We start from the raw sequence: 22,859 nt of genomic DNA on the forward strand, positions 1-22,859 counted from the left end.
TCAAGCTAGCAGAGCTTTGCTCTACTGGGCATGTGTGGTAGCCCCCGCATGATTGCTGATGGTCATTTCTCATTCATTCCAAAGCGAAGAAAGATGTCCAGGGAGGAAGGTGGGTTAGTATGACTAATTCATCCTAACTATGGAAAACACTTTTTACAGTAAGCAAACCTGTTTTCCCCTCCATCGATATACAGGCTAAATTAAACATGTCTGGGGAGTCCCAAGCTGAGGGTTGCTCAAAGCACACTTCTTTTTTCTGCAACCTGGCCTTCTGCGTGGACAGCCTTATTTCTCTGCCATTTGTTTTAGGGACTGCTTAGCCCACAGCACTGTCTGAGGCCGTTAGTTTGTCCAGACAATAGTGAGATGTGATGGTATGGATTGAAGACCATGTTGATACCTTGCAGACATCTTCAATCAGTACATTGTGAAGGTGGGCAATTGAGGCTGCTGTGACATTTATCTGGTGCACCATTATGAAACTCTGCAATGACAAGAAATTGGAAGAACAGCAGTACTGTATGTAACAGGTGATGCAGTTGGCCAAAGTCCTCTCTGATATTGTCACTCCCAGTTTATTGGGATTGTAAAAAACTAATTGGAACGATTGCCTATAGCCTTGAGTTTTGCGTTACATTATGCCAATGCCCTCTTGCAAGCCAATGTGTGAAGAGCCTTTTCTCCATGTTTGTGTGGTTTAGGATAAAAGTTGGGTAGTATAAGTTATTGATTGAAGAGAAAAGCTGATACGACTTGGCAATAATGATCATAATATGATCAAATGTAAACTAATAACTGGAAGAGGGACAATAAGTAAATCTACACCTCTAACACTAAATTTTCGAAACTGAAAATGAGGAAAATATAGTTAGAAAAAACTGAAAGATGCAGCTGCAAAGGTAAAAAGTGTTCAACAGGCATGGACATTGTTTAAAAATATAATCCTAGCCTTGCAGTCCAGATGTATTCTACGCATTAAAAAAAGGCGGAAGGAAGGTAAAATGATTATTGGCATGGTTAAAAGGTGAGGTGAAAGAGACTATTTTAGCCAAAAAAAACAACATCCTTCAAAAATTGGAAGAAGGATCCATCTGAAGAAAATAGGAAAAAGCATAAGCATTTTCAAGTTAAGTGTAAAACACTGATACGACAGGCGAAGAGAGAATTTGAAATGAAGATGGACATAGAGGCAAAAACTCAAAATAAAAACTTTAAGTATATCCGAAGCAAGAAACCTGTGAGGGAGTCTGTTAGACCGTTAGATGACCAAGGGGTTAAAGGGGCTCTTTGGGAAGATAGAGGTCATTGCAGAAAGACTAAATGAATTCTTTACTTCTGTGTTTACTAATGAGAATGTTGGAGAGATACCAGTTCCGGAGATGGTTTTCAAGGGTGATGAGTCAGATGAACTGAACCAAGTCACCGTGAACCTGGATGATGTAGTAGGCCAGATTGACAAACTAAAAAAAAAGAGTAGCAAATCACCTGGACCGGATGGTAAGCATCCTAGGGTTCTGAAGAAACTAAAAAATGAAATTTCAGATCTATTAGTTAAAATCTGTAACCTATCATTAAAATCATTCATTGTACCTGAAGGCTGGAGGATGGCCAATGTAACCAATATTTAAAGAGGGCTCTAGGGGCGATGCGGGAAGCTACAGACCAGTGAGCCTGACTTCAGTGCCGGAAACAATAGTGGAAACTATTCTCAAGATCAAAATCACAGAGCATATAGAAAGACATGGTTTAACGGAACACAGTCAACATGGATTTACCCAAGGGAAGTCTTGCCTCACAAATCTGCTTTTTTTTTTTTTTTTGAAGCGTTTGATAAATGTGGATAAAGGTGAATCGGTAGATGTAGTGTATTTGGATTTTCAGAAGGCATTTGACAAAGTCTCATGGGATAAGAGGCGATGTCCTTTCGTGAATTACAAACTGGTTAAAAGACAGGAAACAGACTAGGATTAAATGGTCAATTTTCTCAGTGGAAAAGGATAAACAGTGGAGTGCCTCAGGGCTCTGTACTTGGACCAGTGGTTTTCAATATATTTATAAACGATCTGGAAAGGACTACAACGTGTGAGGTAATCAAATTTGCAGATAATACAAAATTATTCAGAGTAGTTAAATCACAAGCGGATTGTGATACATTGCAGAGGACCTTGCGAGACTGGAAGACTGGGCATCTAAATGGCAGATGAATTTTAATGTGGACAAGTGCAAGGTGTTGCATATAGGGAAAAATAACCCATGCTATAGTTACACAATGTTAGGTTCCATATCAGGATCTACCACCCAGGAAAAAGATCTAGGCATCATAGTGGATACAAAGAGACATCAAAACCTTCAGAAAACATTTAAAAACATGGTTATTCAAACAGGCATACAACAAAGAGAAAGGAGAGTAGAACACTGGGAAAAAGAAAAGTGATTGGCAGCACACCCTAAACACACTACCCAAATCAACACGGGTACATATTCTATTTTAATCTCAAATGTCTAGAATAAGATGACAGATTCTCTTTTATTCCCGCTCAAAATAAACGGACATAACATAACACATCCAATTATGAGTTTTTTATTACTACTTTGTTACCGTAAAGTCTTGGCACATGTATAATGATAGAATTCATAATCTGTTCCAATATTAATATTTGTGCCTTATTGTAAACAGTTATGATGGTACCTAACTTAGTGACAGTATAGAAAAGTTTTTAAGTAAATAAATACTTTGAAATAGTCGGCTCAGTGTGCTGCAGCAGTCAAAAAAGCAAACAATGTTAGAAATTAGGAAGGGAACTGTTAATAAAATGGAAAATGTCATAATCCCTCTGTATCGTTCCATGGTGAGACCACACCTTGAATACTGTGTTCAATTCTGGTTGCCACATCTCAAAAAAGATATAGTTGCGATGGAGAAGGTACAGAGAAGGGTGACCAAAATGATAAAGGGGATGGAACAGCTCCCCTATGAGGAAAGGCTGAAGAGGTTAGGATTTTTCAGCTTGGAGAAGAGACGGCTGAGGGGGGATATGATAGTCTTTAAAATCATGAGAGATCTTGAATGAGTAGATGTGAATCAGTTATTTATACTTTTGGATAATAGAAGGACTAGAGGGCACTCCATGAAGTTAGCAAGTAGCACATTTAAGACTAATTGGAGAAAATTCTCTCTCACTCAATGCACAATTAAGCTCTGGAATTTTTTGCCAGAGGATGTGGTTAGTGCAGTTAGTGTAGCTAGGTTTAAAAAAAGTTTGGATAAGTTCTCGGAGAAGTCCATTAACTGCTATTATTTATTTATTTATTTATTTCTTTTGTATACCGACATTCGATCGAGATATCACATCGGTTTCCAGAAAACAGGTTGAATAGAGCCGGAACTGCCCTATTTTACATTGTAACAAGCGAACAGTTGATTAAATAAATATAAGGAACATTGTAACATATGAATAAAATTAAAATTAAATATTAGATGTGGGTATATAGAAGTGGCATATAGCCTATATACAATATGTACAATATGACTTGGTAATGAGTAGGGTGGGGGACAGGGAAGTTAATTTAGGGAATGGCCTCTGCTATTACTGGCATCAGTAGAAAAGGATCTTCTTAATGTTTGGGTACTTGCCAGGTTCTTGTGGCCTGGTTTGGCTTCTGTTGGAAACAGGATGCTGGGCTTGATGGACCCTTGGTCTGACCCAGCATGGCAATTTATGTTTTTACTTTTGGCAGAAATCTTAGATGGGCACAAAGAACCACCTTATCATAGGAAACTGCAGATAGGGTAGAAAATGAACTAAAGCCTGACACTACAGCAACAAGAAATACTACATTCCATGTTAGTAACTTTAGCAAGGACATCTCCATAGGCTCAAATGTTTACTTTATTAAAGCTTTCAAGACTACATTAGTCCCATGGTATTGCAGCTTTTTGTATTGATGGGCAAAATTGATTAAGGCCTTTCATAAATCAAGAGATCAGAGGACGCGTTGATATAACTATTCCATTGTCGCGATTGTGATATGTTGCGACAACACTCAACTGTACTCTGAGGAAGCAGCCAGTCCCAACTGGGAGAGGTGGTGCAAGTATGAAAGCAATTGTTGAGGTCCACACGAAAAGGGGTCGAGAGGTTTAATAACCATGCACCAGTTTGAATAACTGTTCCATTTGAAAAAATAATTACATCTAATGTAAAGTTTCCTGGTGGAAATGAGAATGTCTTCTGTCATCCAGTAAACTCCAATGCACTTGATTCGTGTCTTCAACATCCATGCTGTGAGGTATAGGGATGCTTGAAGGGAGTGGAGTAGGGATCCTTCCTCTTGGGTCAAAAGCCCTGGAGTGTCTAGGGACCTTGGGACCTCTGTTGAATAGGTGTACATGATATGCATACCATGGTTGTCTTGGCCATGCAGGGACTATTAAAATCATCCTTTTTGTCCTAAAAGCACTTTTGCACTGTCCTAGAGATTAGCAGATTTGGGGGAAAGGCACAGACTAGCCCCTTTGATTAAGGCAGCAGGACGGTGTCATAGGTTACTCTGTTGTGACTAGGACAGAGTGAGCAAAAAACATTTTCAGTTTTGAGTTCTGTTGTGAAGAGGTCTATCCACGGCTGACACCAGGTGTGAAAAATGTTGGCAGCCACTTGTTGATTGAGGGACCCCTCATAGGGATGAAAAATTCTGCTTAGCCTGTCTTTTGCATTTGCTATCACTGGCAAGTATATGGCCTAAAGACAGATAGAGTGACTGACTGCCCAGTCCCAAATCTGAACCGCTTCCCTGCAGACTGTCCATAAGCTGGCACCTCCTTGTTTGTTTATGCAGGACATGGCTCCCTGATTGTCGTGTGAATCATGATGTACTTATCTTGCAACATATGATGGAAGTAAGAAGAGCGTTTCAAATTGCTCTCAACTCCAATAGGTTGATTTGGAAGGCTCTGAGTTGGACCATAGACATTGCGTCAAAGTGTAAGACATGAGCCCCCCAACCTTGCAATGAATCATCTGTTGTGAGGATTAGCTGATGGGGAATTGACTGGAGAGGGGAACCTGTCTCTAAAATGTTTGGTTTCAGCCACCAAGCAATGTCTCGCTTCATTGAAGCGGTCAGAAAAATCTTGGTGGATAGGGATTGAGTCCATTGATCCTCGAGTCTCCATTGTAAGCATCATGAGAAATCGGGTTTTGGGAACCACATGAATAGCTGCTGCCATATGTTCCAGTAATACTGACACGCGACGAACCATTGTCGAAGACCACCAAGAAAGTTCACTTACAAGTTTTCTGAGCACATGAGCTCTGTCAAGTGGGAGGGTAGGCTTTTGATTGAATTGTATTTATTCTTGTTCCTATGAATTGTAAAACCTGTGTTGGTTGGAACGCAATTTTTCATAGTTTATTAGAAAACCTAATTGTTCCATCTCTTGTGGGGAAACTATGAGCCAGTCATCCAATTCAGGAAATATGCCTTCTTAAAGGTGATGTGCCACAGTCACTGCCAGACACATTGTGAAGATTCTGGGGGCAGATGAGATTAAAAACAGAAGAACATTGTACTGGTAATGAGAGGCTCCTATCTTGAATGGAGGAACTGCCAACAAGAGGGATACACTGGGATGTGAGTATATGCATTCTTGAGACCAAGGGAGTACATCCAATTGTTGGGCTGGATGAATAGAAGGATCATGCTTAGAGATGTCTTTTTGAATTTTTCTCTCTGTATGTGTTTACGTTTTCTGAAATCCAAAATAGGACAGCCCCCCTGATTTTTTTTTTTTTGGGGGGGGGGGGGAGATAAGAAAATACTGGGAATACCATCCCTTGTGGTCAGCCTGGGGCAGTAACTGGAAGGCCCTTTGAGTCAGCAGTTTCTGGGCTTCTTCTTGTAGGAGAGGCAGATGAGCAGGGTCTGCAGGGTACCAGATAGAGAGTAGTCTGACATTGGATGAAATATAGATGGTAACCTTATCAAATGTTCATAGGACCGAACCACTGGTCTGTCATTATGCAGGACCATGCTCTGATGAATTGCTGGATTCTGCCGCCGATCTGAATGGTAGACTGTGGCAGCTGAGAGAGCAAAAACTCTGCTGCAATTTTGTAGATTTTTTATTTTTTTTTTAGACTTTTGGTCTCTGAAATCTCTGTTGAAATGCCTGGCCCAGTTGACAAGTTTGTTGGTAAGATGGTTGGCAATAAGATGGGAATTGTTTATACGACTTCAGAGTGTAATAAAGACATTTATATTGTAGATAAAAGTGTCCTGGTGTTCTCTGGAGCCTGGTCGAAGTAGTTAGTGATTGCTCTGCTGCTTTTTGCTCTTTGATTTGAGAAACAGTTTCCCTGAGTTTGTCTCTGAAGACATTATCACCTAAGCAAGGGAGGTCCACTAGCTTCTTATGTACATCCTCTCCTAAGTCACTAGCTCTCAGATATACTGATTTGCAGGCAGAGGTGTCAAACTTTGTAAACAGAGCGGAGGTGGTAATTGAGCCCTTCCTCTAGGTCACAAAGAGGCTAAGGCATTATTTCCTCCCCGTTTCTGATCGAATGTATGGTTTCAACTTTTGTACACATTCATATAAATATTACACAATATAGAATTGGTGCTGCTAGATTCTTGAGGCAAGCATCGCTCCCTGAAATACCTTATGCCTGAAGTAATCCAGGAGCTTGTGGGTCTTTTCTGGAAGGTACACTGGAGTGGAGTCTGGATTTTTTCGCATTCTTCATTGCAGACTCCACCATCACAGAGGCATGTGATAATCTGACTATTCCATGTCCTGGGGACTCTCTCATACAGAACTTTAAATCTATTTTCAGAGATATTTCAAGTCCAAAAAAAAGGGGGGACTTCCAGGCTTTCATCAGGACTAAATCTAGCACGGCATGTGAAGGAAGCGCTGTGGGCACCACTGCAATATCTAGGATTTTTAAATATCCACAACACCTCCGAACATGGAATCTTCTGGCTTACATGTTTAGTGTTGATCCCAGTTTCTTCACAAAATGTGAATATGTGAGATCTTCCGGCGGGGAAGATCAGAAAAGGATACCTGTTGAGCTACTCTGAATGCCCCAGTGCCTATTCAGATTGAATATCCAATCTCAGTGAGGGGAATGGAGTGGTCTGCATTCCTCTACCAGAACAGAGGATGAAGGAGCTCTCTCCGGTGTTGGCGATTTGGGAGCTTTGTATGGAGACGTCAGTTCTGAGTAGCAAAATGGAACTTCTTTTTCTGATGGTGGACAATTTGGGTGCATCGGCAGGAAGGCTAGAGATTGCATCTGAGAATATACGTAGAAAAAAAATTCCATAGGATGCTAGTGATTTGATCCATTGCCTGGTTCGTCCAGGAACTTGGAGGTAGAGGGAGTTCCATTCCCTCCAGCATGGACCTCTGCTGATGATCTTTAGAAGGCGGCTGCAGGTATCAGAGTTGGATCCGCAGAGGGTTGTCTTCTAGTGTAACAGGAGGATCGATGAAGATATAGGTTGGAATGCCAAAGTAAGGGTTCCAGCCAGGTCAACTTGTCTCTCAGGTATAACTCCTCCTGAAGGTATGAAGAATCCCTTTTTCTTTTGGGATGCTGCAGAGAGCCCTGAATAAGCCTCTTTCCTGCTCTGAGAGTATTCTGAGGAAGCAGATTGAGAATGGAGAGGAGATGACTGGGGTCCCATCATGAAGTGGTTCTGGCAGGCAGCGTTGCATGAGTTTCATCCTTCAATGCATTGTGAGTCTCGTGTCTACCTCTCCTGGCTTGCATGCCTTGGTGCGCCCTGTATGGAAAGCCTCAAAGTGTTGTGCTGTTGAGCGCTGGGAGCTGGTTTGTTTGGTGCATTATGTGACGTGTCTTGGTGCTACATGTTCCCTTTGCTTCGGCACGTCATGTCTCTTGCTTGGACATGTCATGCATCGAGAGCTTCAATGCGTCATGCAGCACACTAAAGCAACCTTTGTCATGTGAATTGATACACCAGACTTAGACAGCCTGCATAGCTTGATTTTAGCCACAGTTTGTACCATGGATTTCCTCGGCACCGATGTAGGCTCCGATATCAAGATGATTACATCTGGAAGGTCCGTGAACGCAGCCTGATGTTAAGGGTAATCAACTCTGCTTTCTCAAAAGCAGAAGCAGGATGGTAGTCCTCACACATGGGTGAATCCCTTGCTACAGGCTGATTCCCAACACAAAAAGGAGCCAGACACCCAACTAGGAGCCAACAGGCATAACACCCATGCTGATGGTAACAGAGGGGGAGTCAGCCTGAAACCAATCAATGAGCCTTAGATGGGGAGAGTTGGGTTCTACCCCTCAAACAGGTTCTGAAAGACAGACTAGCCGAACCTAGTGTCACGTCAGCCATCCTTATCCAGACAGTAATGAGATGTGAATATGTGGAGAGAACTCCATATCGCAGCCTTGCAGATCTCCTCCACGGGAACTGCTTGCAAGACGCGGTCTTGGTACTGACAGAATTAGCCTTGGCAAGACCCTCAAGATGCCACCTGGGCATAACAGAAGGAGATGCCATCTGCTAGCCAATTAGATAGTGTCTGTTTGGCAATGACACCAACTACCCCATTCTTATCAAAAGAAACAAAAAGCTGGGCGGACTACCTATGGGCTTGTGTCTGCTCCAGATAGAAGGCTAAGGCTTGCTTGCAGTACAAATTGTGCAGTGCTCATTTGCCTTGGTGCAAATAAGGCCTGGGAAAGAATACTGGCAGGATGATTGACTGGTTAAGATGGAAATCCTTCACCACCTTAGGCAGGAACTTAAGCGTGTGTATGCAAGACCACCTAGTCATGATAAAACTTAGTATAAGGTGGATAAGTCAACAGCTGGAGCTTGCTGACTCTGCACGCTGAAAATACCACCACCAAAAATATGACCTTCCAAGTCATGTACTTCAGGTCACAGGAGCACAGCAGCTCAAAGGCAGCTTTAATCAGCTGAGCTAACACCATGCTGAGGTCTCAAGACACAGTGGGAAGCCTTAGGGAAGACTTCAATTGAAGCAGGCCCCACATGAAACATACAACTATAGGCTGTACAGAGACAAACATACCATCTACACCAAGGTGGTATGCATCAACTGCACTAAGATGGAGTTGGTTTTCAAGTCAGCTTCCGATAGTTGTAGAACGTAGTCAAACAGTTTTTGTGTGGGGAGGGAGAATTGATCTAGGGCCTTCTGTGCAGACCACACGGAAAGCCTCCTCCACTTCAGTCCATAGGACTTTCTAATGGAAGGCTTTCTAGAAGCCACCAGGACCTGCGACATCATCCGAAAGATCAAGTGGCTGCAGAATTAACTTCTCAACATCCAGGCTGTGAGTGACAGGGTCTGGAGGTTGGGATGCCGCAGCCTGCCTTGGTCTTGCGTGATGAGACGTGGGGAAGTCCCCAGCTTGATCTGACTCCGGATGGACAACTCCCATAGGAGTGGAAACCAGACCTGTCTCGGCCAATGAGAGGGTATGAAGATCATAGCTCCCTGTCCTCACAAAGCTTCAAGAGTCAGCGCCACTAAGGGAATCTGAGGATATGCATATAGAAGACCCTTGCTCCAATGAAGGCTGAGCAGCGGCTGCTGACTGACCTGTACAGGGAGCAGAACCAAGGCACCTTCCTGTTGCAGGGGGAATCGAACAGATTTATGTCTGGGCTCCCCCAAAGGCAGAATATCCGATTCGCTACCCCCTGGGTCCAGGGATCACTCGTGGAGTTTGAAGGCTCAACTCAGTCTGTCTGCTACCATGATTCCATCCTGGCCAGGTACATGGCCCTGAGCACAATCCTGCAGGATAGGGCCCATAACCATGTCTGGACTGCTTCCTGACATAGGAGGTACAATCCCCTGCATGTTGACATACCACATGGCTACCTGGTTGTCGGTCTGGATCAGGCCAACTTTGTTGGACAATCTATCTCTGAAAGCCCATAGCACATACAACTTCCTGGAGCTTCGGGCGATCAGGTATTTGACAAGAGCGTTCCTAAGCGAACCAGAGACCCTGGGTACCGAGCCCATCTACATGAGCTCCCCACCCCAGGGCAGATGCATCTGTGTTTAATACAATTTGAGTAGGGAGAATCTGACTAGAAAGCCCCCGTTCCAGATTTGAAACTGCCACAAGGTGACTCTGAATGAATCCTTGCGGCTCCGAGTGGCCTGGATCCACTGCAACCTCAGGGTCCATTGACCCTGAGGTTGCAAGGAAGTGACATGGATGGTTGAGGCCATATGGCCCAACAGCCTCAACATGTGCCAGGCTGACACCTGATGGCTCTGTTGAATCTCTGCCACAATGGCAGTCATCACGGTGACAGCCCTCTAGTGAGGCAGAAAGGCCCTGGCCTGAGTGTGTCTCGCAAGGCTCCTATGAAACCCAATTGAGGTGACAGGCTGAGATGGGACTTTGGGTAGTTGAGAATGAACTCTAGCTGAATAATCAAGTGCATGGACCTGACGGCCCCAGTCAGATGTTCTCTTGACTAGCCAATTGCCCAAATATGGGAAAATGTGCACTCCCAGCCTGTGGAAGTGCGCTGCCACCACAGCCAGGCATTTTGTGGAGACCCTTGGGGGCGGACGTGAGCCCAAACAGCAACACCAGGTATTGGAAAGGCTGATTTCCCTCCACAAATCGGATACACTTCCTGTGACGAGAAGATCTCAATAAGAACTTCTGCATACTTTAGGTTGAGGGAGCATAGCCAGTCCCCTTTTTATAAAAAGGGGATAAAGGTGCCCAGGGAAACCATCTTGAACTTTTCTTTTCTTAGGAACCTGTTCAAGGCATTTAGATCTAGGATGAGATGGAGCCCTCCTATTCTCTTTGGAATCAGGAAGTACCTGGAGTAGAATCCCCATCCCTTTTTGTCCTGGTGGTACGGGCTCAACTGCTCTTGCTGTTAAGAGGGAGGAGAGTTCCACTAGCAATAAATTCTGATGTGCTACCGGCCCCCAATATGGGCACGGAGGGCAATTTGATGGGACAGCCAATAGATTCTATTGCTACCCTTGGTGGAGCATAGACAGAACCCCCTTGTCCAAGGTTATACTGGGCCACTGGTTCGCAAGGAACCGCAGCCTGCCCCCTGACCAGAAGATCCATCGTCCCAGGAATGGGCAACTGGCTTATGCTCCCTACGACCCAGTCAAAACCCCATTTCCAGAGTTGACAGATGAGCTGGCAGGGGTTTGGGGCTCTCTACTGCCTAGGATAGCCATGGAAGGCCCACTGGTGTTGATGAGAGTGAGGAGGCAGAGAATAGTATTTCCTTTGGCAAAAGAAAGATTTCCTTGGTCCTGGTCTCGCCTGCCTACTGGATGAGAAGGATGGTCCAGAGTACTAGCGGAGAGTTGTTGGAGGGTCTCATGGTGATCCCAAAGTTGAACCACAGCATCCCTATCTCTGAAGAGATTCTCCCCATTCATGGCATGTCAGCTAGTCATTACTATACTTCTAGTCTGAGATCCAAGGCCTGCAGCCATGCCATTCTGTGGGTGCCAATTCCCGCTGCAGATACTTTTGATGCCGTCTCAAAAACTTCATAGGTTGCATGGACCTCATGTTTTCCGCACTCCGGGCCCTTATGAACCAGCAACAACAGGGTGGCCTGCTGCTGTAGAAGCCGCTGCTCAGCCAATTCCTGCACCTGCTTCCAGATGTCCCATGAGTACTGGCTCATGTAGAGCTGGTAGGCAGCAATGTGGGTATTAAGCATGGCGCCTTGAAATACTTTCTTCCCAAGAGCATACATCGCTCTATGATTGTTCCCTGGGGGGTGCCCAGCAATGAGTCCAAGCTCGCTTGGCCCTTGAATGCAGATACAACCACCACCAAATTCATCAGCCTTCTGGACGAGGTAAGCCCCGTCTGCCTTCTTATTGATGGGAGACACTGAGAGGGTGTTCTCATATCCTAAGCAGCAACTCCTTAAGGATCTCATGTACTGGGATTGCCACGAGCTAGAAGATCTCAACCATTTTGTGCCTGGCATTCTTCTCCATCAGTAACTGAAAAGGGATGGCTTCTGCCATCACCCTCACAAACCCTGCGAAGGTCAAGTCCTCAGGCGGAGACTTCCTTCGCTCCTCTGGAGAAGGGTCTGAAGGGAGGCCCTCTGAGCCCTTGGAGAAAGACTCCAATATGTCATTCTTCCAGGGGTCATAGGGTTCCTCATCCTCACTGAAGGAGACAGGGATGGGTCCCTAGGTGCTTGGCATATGTCCTGAAGTGCAGGAAGGGGCAGCAGCCCTCTGTTTCCACCGGCCTCTGTGGAGCTTCCTCTGAGGAGGAACCAACGACAACTACTTAAATAGTATGGGGAGGCCTCGGTGCCTTGTCAGGCATCAAGGTTATCCCAAGAACAGACACCAGCTGGGTTGGTAATGCACCACTAAGTACGTTGAGCTTCTCCAGAAGCAGTACGAGGACGGGCAGCACCGGGTCCAATGCAGTCTGTGCCACAGGACCAAAGCACTGCAGCTCCACTACTAACTGCACTTGATGCTCCAGCTCCTTCTCGAATATTGCCAATGCCAAGACCAACTAGGAGGAAGGAGGGGTAGCCAGATCTTCAGACCCTCGAGGTGGATCGGTGACTGGCATCAGGACTGGTTGAGACAGTCATGGACCCACAGCACTGATGGAGGATTGGCACTCCTTGCCAAGGAGCCGCTTCAGGGGCATTTTGGCAAAAGCAGGTAGCATCCCCATGCCTGGCATAGTGCATCAACGAGGACTAGTGCCAGTGTTGCTTCGGCTTTCTTTGGTGCTCAGCCTGGTCCTACCCCAGTGCAGAGGCAGATGACAAGGAACCTAACATCAGCCTGGAGGTCCCGCCGATGGCTTGGTGTCCATCTGTGCAGCTCCTTGGTCCTTTGATGCAGATGGCTTGGACTTCGACTCGAAGAGCTGCTCCATCTTGTCGAGTCAAAAGTAGACATCCCTTCAGGGTCATCTGCACACTTAAGTAGCAACCGCAGACGCAATGTGATGCCCCTAGGCAGAGTACACATCTCATGCAGATCTGTAATGGATATGGTCCTCTGGCACCAGGGGCATCACCGAAAACCAGACAGATCCATGACAGATGAAACAAAAGGGCACCAACTGAAAACAAATGGCAGCAATGGTCGGCGAGCACAGATGCACCGCCACTAGGGGGAATCAACTTACCCAAATTGCCGAAAATCCTGACTAGGAGACACTACAAGAGGGCACTGAGAGGGACCCAGCAATGGAACAATTTGGAAAACTTTGGTTTTTTTCAAGGCCAAAAGACAGCCATAATGAGCTCACTCACACTGCGATGCTTACAGCTCTGCAGTGAGTCTGGAGAGGGACCCCATGTGGACACATGGTATAGTGTGCCTAGTTAAAGTTCTAGAAACTTTGATATAAGTTTTCCGCATCAGGGCTCCATCTGATGTCACCCACGTGTAAGGACTACCTACACCTGCTTATCCTCTGAGAATGTAAATTCTCCAATATTTTCTGATAAGATGCTGTATTCATCCTGCAATCAATTTTGACTAAATTATCTGTGCCGCTGTTGCTCACTCACCCCCAAAACAGCAGAGAACCACCTCCATGCTTCACAGCAGGGATAGTGTGCTTCTCTTCATTGGCTTTGACGACTCCTCTCCAAACATAGCATTTTATGACTATAAAGTTAAATTTTGGTTTCATCACTATTTTGATTCCAGAAGTTTGAGGCACATCTAGGTGCCGTTTGGCTGCTTTGGTGCAGCAATGGCTTTTTTTCTGGCAACTCTACCATACAGCCCATTTTTGATCAAGTATCTCTTTATTGTTCATGCTGAAACAACCACAATATTTTGTTTCAGAGAAGCCTGTATTTCAGTAGATGTTGCTTGAGGGGTTTTTGTTTGCATCCCGACAAATTTTCCTGGCAGTTGGATCTGTTTCCACTTCTTGATCAGAGTTTGAAAAGTACTGTTTGCCATTTTAAAATCTTTGGATAGCTTTTTATATCTTTTTCCTGATTTATAAAATTGAACTACTTTTGCTTGCAGATCCTTTGACAGCTTGCTTTCCCCATGCTTCAGTAACCACCAAAGTCAGAGTAGCCCTAGATGAAATGCACAAAGGTTTCTCAAGAGCTAAGAAAGGGCTAAGAAACTCATTGACTATTTATACACAGACACTAAATTGCAATCAAACAAGGCAGAGGTGTGGATACCTACCCTTCATTGCTATCTCAACCTGTGTATGTCAACTTGAATGTTTATCTGTCCAAAAATTCAAGGATATGCAAACTTTTGAACAGGGCCATTTTATTATTTCCTTTATTGCTATGGTTTGGTAATGATTGACCTATTCTGTGATACATATTTAATGTTTCAAATTAATCTAACAGATGCGTTTTTTCTGATCACTAATATTTTCTTAAAATGCTATACATCTTAAAGTCTGCCAGAGGTATGTAAACTTGTGATCACAACTGTATCTTTATAGAATGGAGGCAGTGCATACAAACCTCTTTCATGCATATCTGTTATAGCTATCCTGAAAACCAGAACTGTTTGTGGTTCTTGAGCCCCAGAGTTGGCCACCCCCTGCAGTAGTGCACATATGTGCACTGCAGGACACTTAAACCATATTTGATGGAACATACCTTACATTCTTATTAGAGTTATAGCCAGAGCTCCTGGTTTCCTGCAGCAGATATTTCTAGATTTTGTAGCAATTATATGGAAAGTCTGCATAAAGATTTATACCTTTGATTATGAAAACAAGTCCATTTTTTAAACTATTCATGGTTTTTAAAACAATATACAAATAAACGTACCAAGTACAAAAAAAACAATATATCAAGTTACATACTTAACTTTGTACAATTTCAATTTAAAACAAAAAAAGTGACATTTCAATCATCCTTTTTAAATTTTCATGAAAGTCCTTGCCATCTTTTGGAGAATATAAACTTTATGCTAAAAATGTCTTCAACATCTAGTTTGTCATATTAATTAAATAGAAAAATGTGCAAACGTTTATTAGGCACATGGTAATAAACATACAAGGGGGTTGAATTAACAAGTTTAAAACTCGTTATCCATAGTGCCAGTCATTAAAATTTCTTTGACCTGAAAGTAATGCCCTCTCCACCAGCAGCTGCAGACTTCCAAAAAACACATCCAAGTGTTTGTAGTTAGAATATGATTGACTACATATATAGATGCAAGAACCTTTCTATAAAGATGAAGTTCTTCTAAAGCAGACCTGGGCAAGGGGCGGCCCGCGGGCTGAATCCGGCCCGCCTACGGTCTGTGACCGGCCCGCCCACTGCTGAGAGCAGACGGAGAATGAGGCACGCTGCCTTCCCTCTGCAAGGGAAGGCAGCGTGCCTCATTCTCCGCTCCCTCGCTCCCCGATTGGCCGGCCAATCGGGGAGCAGAGAATGAACTGTTTTTTTTACAGCGTTCGGTGGGGGGGGAGGGAGTGACTCGAGCGAAGACACGCTGCCCGATTGGCCGGTGCTGGGCAAGGCTTGCCCAGCACTGGCCAATCGGGCAGCGTGTCTTCGCTCGAGTTTCTTTCCTACCTACCTACCAGTTCCGCCTTTCGTGGTCTTTTTCAGGGGTCCCCAACCACCGGTCCGCGGGAGTTTTTTGCCGGTCCACGGCGCACGCTCCCGGTCTCTCCCGCTGCCGTTGCCGCTGGGCTGTCAGCACGTTCAAGCCCAGTGGGAACGGCAGCAGTGTTAGAAGCTGTGGTACCCGCGGCTGGCCTTTTCTTCTTCCCGCGCCTGCACCCCCCCTCCCGTGACCCGGAACAGGAAGTGATACACGGAGCGGTGCGCGGGAAGGAGAAAGAGCCGTGCCGCGTCGGCTGCAGCGTCGGTCCCCGAGCAATTGAAGCAGCCAGTAATCGAGAAAGGAGTCAGCAGCATGAACCTCCCGCGGCCGATGGGATTCTTCTTTCTTGGCCTTCGGGGGCTGCTGCAGCTCCCATTTGTGCTCCGGTGGGGGGGAGAGGAAGTGAGAAAGAGAGAGAAGCAGCCAGCCAGCCTGTGTGTGATTGACTGGTCAGAGAGCTGATGTGTGTGTGTGTATGTGAGAGACAATGAAAGTGATTGCTCAGGGAGATGACTGATGTGTATGTGAGAGTGTGAGACATTAGTCAGGGAGGTGACTGATGTGTGTGTGTGTGTGTGTGTGTGTGTGTGTGAGAGAGAAAAAGCATGGAAGTGAGAAGTCTGGGTATGTGGGAAAGCATGAGCGTAAGAAGCCTGGTGTTGTGGGAGTGAGAAACCTGGGTGAGTGTGCATGCATGAGAGAGAGAGACTGCTTGGTAAGGTGACGGTGTGTGTGAGAGAAAAAGACTGGTGTGTGTGAATGTGAGAGAATGTGATTCAGGGAATGAGAAGCCTGTGCACGTGGAGAGTGAGCATGGAAATGAGAGAGACTGGTGTGTGTGTAACAAGAGAAAGTGATTCAGGGAATGAGAAGCCTGTGCATGTGAAGAGAGTGAGCATGAGAGTGAGAAACCTGGGTGTGTGTGAGACAGTATGGGAGGGAGAAGCCTGTATATCTGAAAGAGAACTTGGGAGTGGGAAGCCTGTGTGTGTGTATGCATGAGTGAGATCAGGTGACTGGTGTGTGTGTGTGTGTGAGAGAGAGAGAGAAATAAAGTGATTATGGGAATGAGAAGCCTGTGCATGTGAAGAGTGAGCATGGGAGTGAGAAACCTGGGTGTGTGTGAGGCACATCATGGGAGGGAGAAGCCTGTATATCTGAAAGAACATGGGAGTGAGAGACTGGTGAGTGTGTGTGTGTGTGTGTGTGTGTGTGAGTGTGAGTGTGTGTGTGAGAGAGAAAGAAAGTGATTATGGGAATGAGAAGCCTGTGCATGTGGAGAGAACAAGCATGGGAGTGAGAGACTGGTGAGTGAGTGTGTGGGTGTGTGTGTGTGTGAGAGAGAGAGACAGAGAAAGTGATTATGAGAGTGAGAAGCCCATATATGTAAGAAGAACACGGGAGTGGGAAGCCTGTGTGTGTGTGTGTGTATGGCATGAGAGAAACTGTTCAGGAAGGTGACTGGTGTGTGTGTGCCAAAGACTGTTTGGGAGATGATTGGTGTGTGAGAGACAGAAACTGGTCATGGGGGCATGACTGGTATGGTGTGTGTGTGAGAGACATGGGCACTAAGGAAGAGGACCATAAGTATAGAGCTTAGCTTCTACTGCTGCTTCTGGTGCGTGCCACGGCCTGCAGGGAAGGGGAGTAGGAGAGCTGCTGGAGGGGGTAAGTAAAGATGGCTTTAAGTTTATTTTTCTTGACTGCCATTTTAATTGTGTGATGTCTGCTTTTTTGAAATATTTTATTGGTGTTTGGAGAATGTTTAATAGTTTTTATGAGTTTTTAATTGTTGGATGTTATTCTGTTCATAGCTGTTTTGAAACATTTATTCTGCTTATTAGTATAGTTTTACAATTATTTCTGTGTGGGGATCTATAGCTGCTTGCTATTCTGTTTTCCTAATAAGAGGTGTATTGGTTTTTAGGACCTGATTTAATATTTGTGGTGTTGCCTTTTCATAGATAGGGTTGCTCCTGTTTTGTATTCCATAATACAGGTGTAACTGTGTGTGGATTAGTTTATGTGCATTACTACAGATCCTGGGAGTATGTTAGGTCGGTTCTGTGTCTGTTACCGAGATGAGATATTTTGCTAGCATGTAAGCGTTTGTATCGGTCTTATTTGTTGTGTTTTCTCAGAGGACATGCATTGGTGGTAAACTGCTGTCTTTTCATAAGTAGGGCTATTGAGAACTGAGTTAATTATATTAGTCCGGCCCTCTAAAACCATCCCAATTTCTCATGCGGCCCCATGGGAAAATTAATTGCCCACCCCTGTTCTAAAGGGATATCATTACATCCAGGAATTATATCAAAATCATCTTTAGTTTGATTTTTAGAGATCTTTGAGGTATCAAACATTCTGACTACTTTCTCTGTTTACTCCAACTATAACCCCTCCTCCTGTTCCTTTCAGAACAGGAGAGGGGGGTGGGGGGGGGGAGAGTAACAGGGGAGGGGCCTGGATTAGGGCGCAGAGTCCCATTTTCAACTGCTCCAGCCTCACCCCTCCTGGTGTTGCCTGCAAGCCATTTGCTGCAGAGGAGCTGGAGTAAGAGCACAGAAATAGCTGAGAATGAAGGCAGGCACACAGCTGCTTTCTTCAAATGAAAGAATTAAGAGGTGGGGAAGCTTCAGCCAGGAATGTTAATTGTACAGTAGGTTAATTATGCGGAAACAAGCTAATTATGCAGTTTCTCCCGTGGCTGCACACTCAAGAGCTTAGGGGCACTGACTGGCCTTAGCCTATGTGTATTTAAAGAGGTTGGCTCTAAAAGATCTCTATAGCATAATAGAATACTAGATCATGCCACATCTTGAAAAAGGAGACTACCACTTTCTCCTCAATCTGGGTTACGAATGATGGGTATCAAGCTAAAAGGGACTACAGATCTTTACTAACCCATATCTAGGAACACACAGTGAATATTGTTCTGGCTGAAGTCTACAAGAGACAAAAGAAACATTCAACATTCAATTTTTAAATAAAGGACATGAAGAAAAATAAATTATTAGCTGAATGCTATTTAAATCTCATTCTTTCCTGATCCTTATGTTAAAATTAATGCAAAACTATGATGGTCAATCTTAAGATATAACTTTGAAGAAAAAAAAAAATCACCTACCAGAGCCGATCGTTAGTTGACAACCTCTCTTTATCACTACATCTTGTACTTTTATAGGCAGTTTCTGATTCAGAGGCATGCAATGGTCAAAACACCTGAGTGGAGCATAAAAAGACTTATTATAATATGAAGTAAGCACTCATCTCCTACAATGAAATCCAAGCAGTGGAGCTACTCAGACAATAAATTGAACAAATGGAAGATGAACAAGATGAAGTAGGTAAAACAATTGAAATAGTAAAGAATTCAACTAAAAATCATCAGCAGCAGTGTTTCCCCAACCACACTGTCTATCATCACACCTAATCTGATGTGCCATGGAATAAAAGATAGTCACCACTACCTGATGTTCCGGTCAAGAACAGTACCTGAGCTCTGTTCTCAGGAATAAGAGAACCAAACTGGTGACTCTTAAAAATACAGACGCTCCTTTCAGAGTATGGGTAGCGTGCTTCTCATTAGACACGGAGTGGGGGAATTAATAGGCAGCATATACCCAGGTCCAACTTTGTACAGTACACACAGCACCTCCTCTTCAGTCCTTCCAGCTTCTCTTAGCTCTAGGCCAAGTGAGATGAGCAGAGCACGCATGCACCGAGCACCAGATGTGGCTCACACTGGCAGACCGATGCAGAAAGGTGCGTTCAGCTCAACACACTTTCTTGCCTACACATTTTCCTTGCACAAAACTTACTGCCAATGCAGTAAGAAGTTTTACATGCAGAAAAAGTGTGTCCCTAAATGGGAGTAGCGCTTAGCGCCCTCACGTGGAAATCCCTGGAAATTACAGAGAGACTGTGTTTGTCAGCATACCTTTAGCAACACTGAAAATGTAACAACTGGGCCAGAGCAGGAATTAAGCTTCCAGCGTTACTAAAAAAAAAAAAATGTAAAAAGTCAGGAACAATCCAGTGGCAGCAGCTGTTGCCACTTACCCTAACTATGGCCTTGCCTCCCTACCACCTTTCCCAAGTTAAGATGTATGTTAGGTTTGCATGGGGTTTTTTTGTTTTGGTTTTTTTTAAACTCCCAATGCAATTGCATATTATTAGCTTACTACATCAGGAGTTTAAAATTTTAACCCGAGTGTTAAAACCATGTGCTGAAATCAAGTGCATGTTTTAACACTCATCTACCTGCGTTAGCTTGACACTTTTGGAAGCAGCAGCAGTGAAGCTCTGGCAGCCACATATGGCAGCCAAGTTAACTAACCAAGCCAACTGGCTGCACCACCTGGATTTCTGCTTACTCCTACACATAAAAAGAAGCGGGAGTCCCAAAGTGGGGAGGTCTATTCAAAACAAGAAACTCAGGGGATGGGTTAGAGAGAAAAGTCCATACATGATGCAGAGCTGATAAGAAAGGAACAGGAACATCTTCATTCTGAAGATCTGGAGCATGTCAGCACCTTGCTCATCTTAAAAAGACAGATGAGGGAGATCACGTGATGTGGTGGGCTTGAGAAGCTGCGGCTTTCGGGGCTCTGGCTGCTACCCCTCCTGAACGCTATTTGCACCTGAGCTAACTCCGGATTTTCTCCTCGAGAGGTCGCTGCATACTATCAGGACCCTTCCCGACCTAGAATTGTGTGGGGGGGAGCTCTCTTATGGCGTCTAAACCTGCGCGGAAAGATAGAGACAGACCTCGGATCGGGGCATCCAAGATGGCCGCCTCCCCGAAAATGTCTGAGCCGCCTGAAGACAGTTCTCTGGAAGACAAGATCTCCCACGCGGTTGTCAATGCCCTCGATATGCGGCTCCATCAGATTTCTGAGCAAATCGCTGAAGTTCGAGCCTCGTTTGTGGAAATGGACGGCCGGGTGGAGAAAGTGGAGGGACGTGTGGGCCTCGCGGAGGACGACATAAACGCCTTGGAGGGTCGGGTTCTAGTGCTGGAAAAACAAGCTAAGGCTGACGCAGAGAAGATAGACGATCTCGAGAACCGCTCGCGACGGAATAATTTGCGATTTGTAGGAGTTCCCGAGTCCCTGCCTGACCTTGAATTGCCGCATCTCCTGGAGGCCTGGCTTCTGGGGTTTGTCCCGTCTCTCGCCTCGCCTTCGGGGGGCCTACTGGAGCGGGCTCACAGGGTGGGCAAGAAAATGGCCGGTGACGGAACGCACAGACCCCGTGTGATTTTGACACGCTTCTTACACTTTGCTCACAAGGAATTGGTCCTGCAGCATTACCGGAAAAAGAGGGAGTTTTTCTATGAATCGCATCGCATCCTTGTTTTTCAAGATTTCTCCCCACGCATTTCTTTGCTGCGCAAAGCTTTTAACGGAGTCTGCAGTGAACTGGTCAATAAGAAATATCGATTTGCGCTGCTGTATCCCGCGCGGCTCCGTATCTCTCACCAGGGTCAATATAAGTATTTTACTTCGCCTGCTGAAGCTCAGTCCTTTGTGGCACCTCTTTCATCACTGGATGTATCGGAACCATCTTGAAATACTGTCTCTCGGACGCCTTGTATAGTGTACTTGTCTTTTCGAGGAGTGCATCTTGCTGCAGTGGTTTGAGGAGTTTCCCCTCCGTTTTTTGACATGCCTTAGTAGCCATTGACATGCCTTAGTAGCCGTACTATGGTTTTTCTTTTTTTTTTTTTTTTAAATTCAGCTGGTGGTGACAATCTGGACGTGGGGGATGTCTCTAATCATACGTTCTGGGCTGGTGCTCCGAGGGTTATTGCATCCGGGATTTCCTGGACCCTCTCTTGGAGGCCGATTTTTCTTTTTATATATTCTCCCCAGGGAGTATCTAGAGAGGAAGTTTTGGCGATTAAGGTTTCCCTTACTCGGAGGGCTACAATGCTGCAGCGCATGATTTCCGAGTTTGCTCTACTTCTGTTAATCCAGTTATATGTTCGGTGGGGTGGCAGCCTTACACATGGTTACACCTGTGTGATCTCTGACCCGCGTTAGGGTCCCTAGTTCTACTTGTGGGGTCAGTTTTTGCCCCGGGACTTTTTGGTTTAGTTGCGAGATGGGGGGTTTTTGGGTTCCCCTGTTTTTTCTCTTTTTCCTCAGGTGGGGGGTGGGGGGGGGTGGGGTGGGGGGGGTGTTCTTATTGTTTTTGTTTATTTTCTTGGCTATAGTTTTAAGGAGTGTATGGGGATACATGGCAGAGAACCTCAGGGGATCTTGGTTGCTAGAATGTCTATCGGGATATGTGACTTCATTTTTTCTATGTGCTAATGCTTTTTTGCTCCAGCAGAGGGAGAATGTTGAGATGTTGCTGCACAGTCCTTTTTTCTGTCTGGATTTATGGCGGTGGAGATAGTGACGTGGAATGTGGCTGGTTTGGGCACCCCCGTCAAGCGGGAAAAAGTGCTGACGCGGCTGGCTCGATTACATGCCCAAGTCGCTTTTCTCCAAGAGACCCATATGCTTGAACAGGAGGTTCGCAAGTTACGCAAGAAGTGGGTGGGACAAGTGTTTTTTGCCACAGGGACATCTAAGAGTAGAGGGGTAGCTATTCTGATACACAAAGCTACCTCTTTTCAAGTACAGAGTCAATTGGCAGACCCTCAAGGTAGATTTCTTATTGTGAAGGGCGTTCTAATGGGTTCCCCAATCACTTTGGTGTCTGTTTATGCCCCCAATTCGTATGACCATGAATTTTATACCACTTTGCTTTCCCATCTCACACAAATGGGAGATTCCCCTATGGTACTTGGGGGAGATTTCAATTTTGCTATTGACCCTCAGTTAGATAGACAACCGCCCAGGGGGGGCCATACGGTGAGTCTCAACAAGGGTCCCAATTTTCTTTGTAAACACCTTCAATTATTGGATCTTTGGCGGGTTTTACACCCTGAAGAGCGTGACTTCACTCACCTGGCTAGGGCACATGCTGCCCGGTCTCGGATTGACTTTTTGTTAATTTCTGAGTCCCTTTTTTCTCGGTTTACCAAATCTTCTATCGCTCCCTTATTGATATCCGACCACTGTCCGGTTGTAGGCACTCTTGGCCAGAGGGCTGGAGGGTCCTCATCCCAGTGGCGCTTACCAGCTTTTTTGGCTACTGACCCAGAGTTCCCGGAGTATCTTCTAAAGAGATGGCGCGAATTTCTACAGGACAATCGGCAACATCT

The 22,859-nt window shown here is 45.1% G+C and overlaps 1 protein-coding gene across 1 annotated transcript in view; it reads right to left on the bottom strand.

Moving 5' to 3' along the window:
* NCOA2 (nuclear receptor coactivator 2) overlaps window positions 1–22,859 on the bottom strand; it is a 649,459-nt gene that overhangs the window by 527,440 nt on the left and 99,160 nt on the right. The window contains 1 exon segment of the mRNA XM_029591446.1: window positions 18,768–18,862. The gene's annotated coding sequence lies outside the window, so the exon portion shown is untranslated.

Source organism: Rhinatrema bivittatum, chromosome 2, assembly GCF_901001135.1.
Source record: "Rhinatrema bivittatum chromosome 2, aRhiBiv1.1, whole genome shotgun sequence".
Classification (NCBI taxonomy): domain Eukaryota; kingdom Metazoa; phylum Chordata; class Amphibia; order Gymnophiona; family Rhinatrematidae; genus Rhinatrema; species Rhinatrema bivittatum.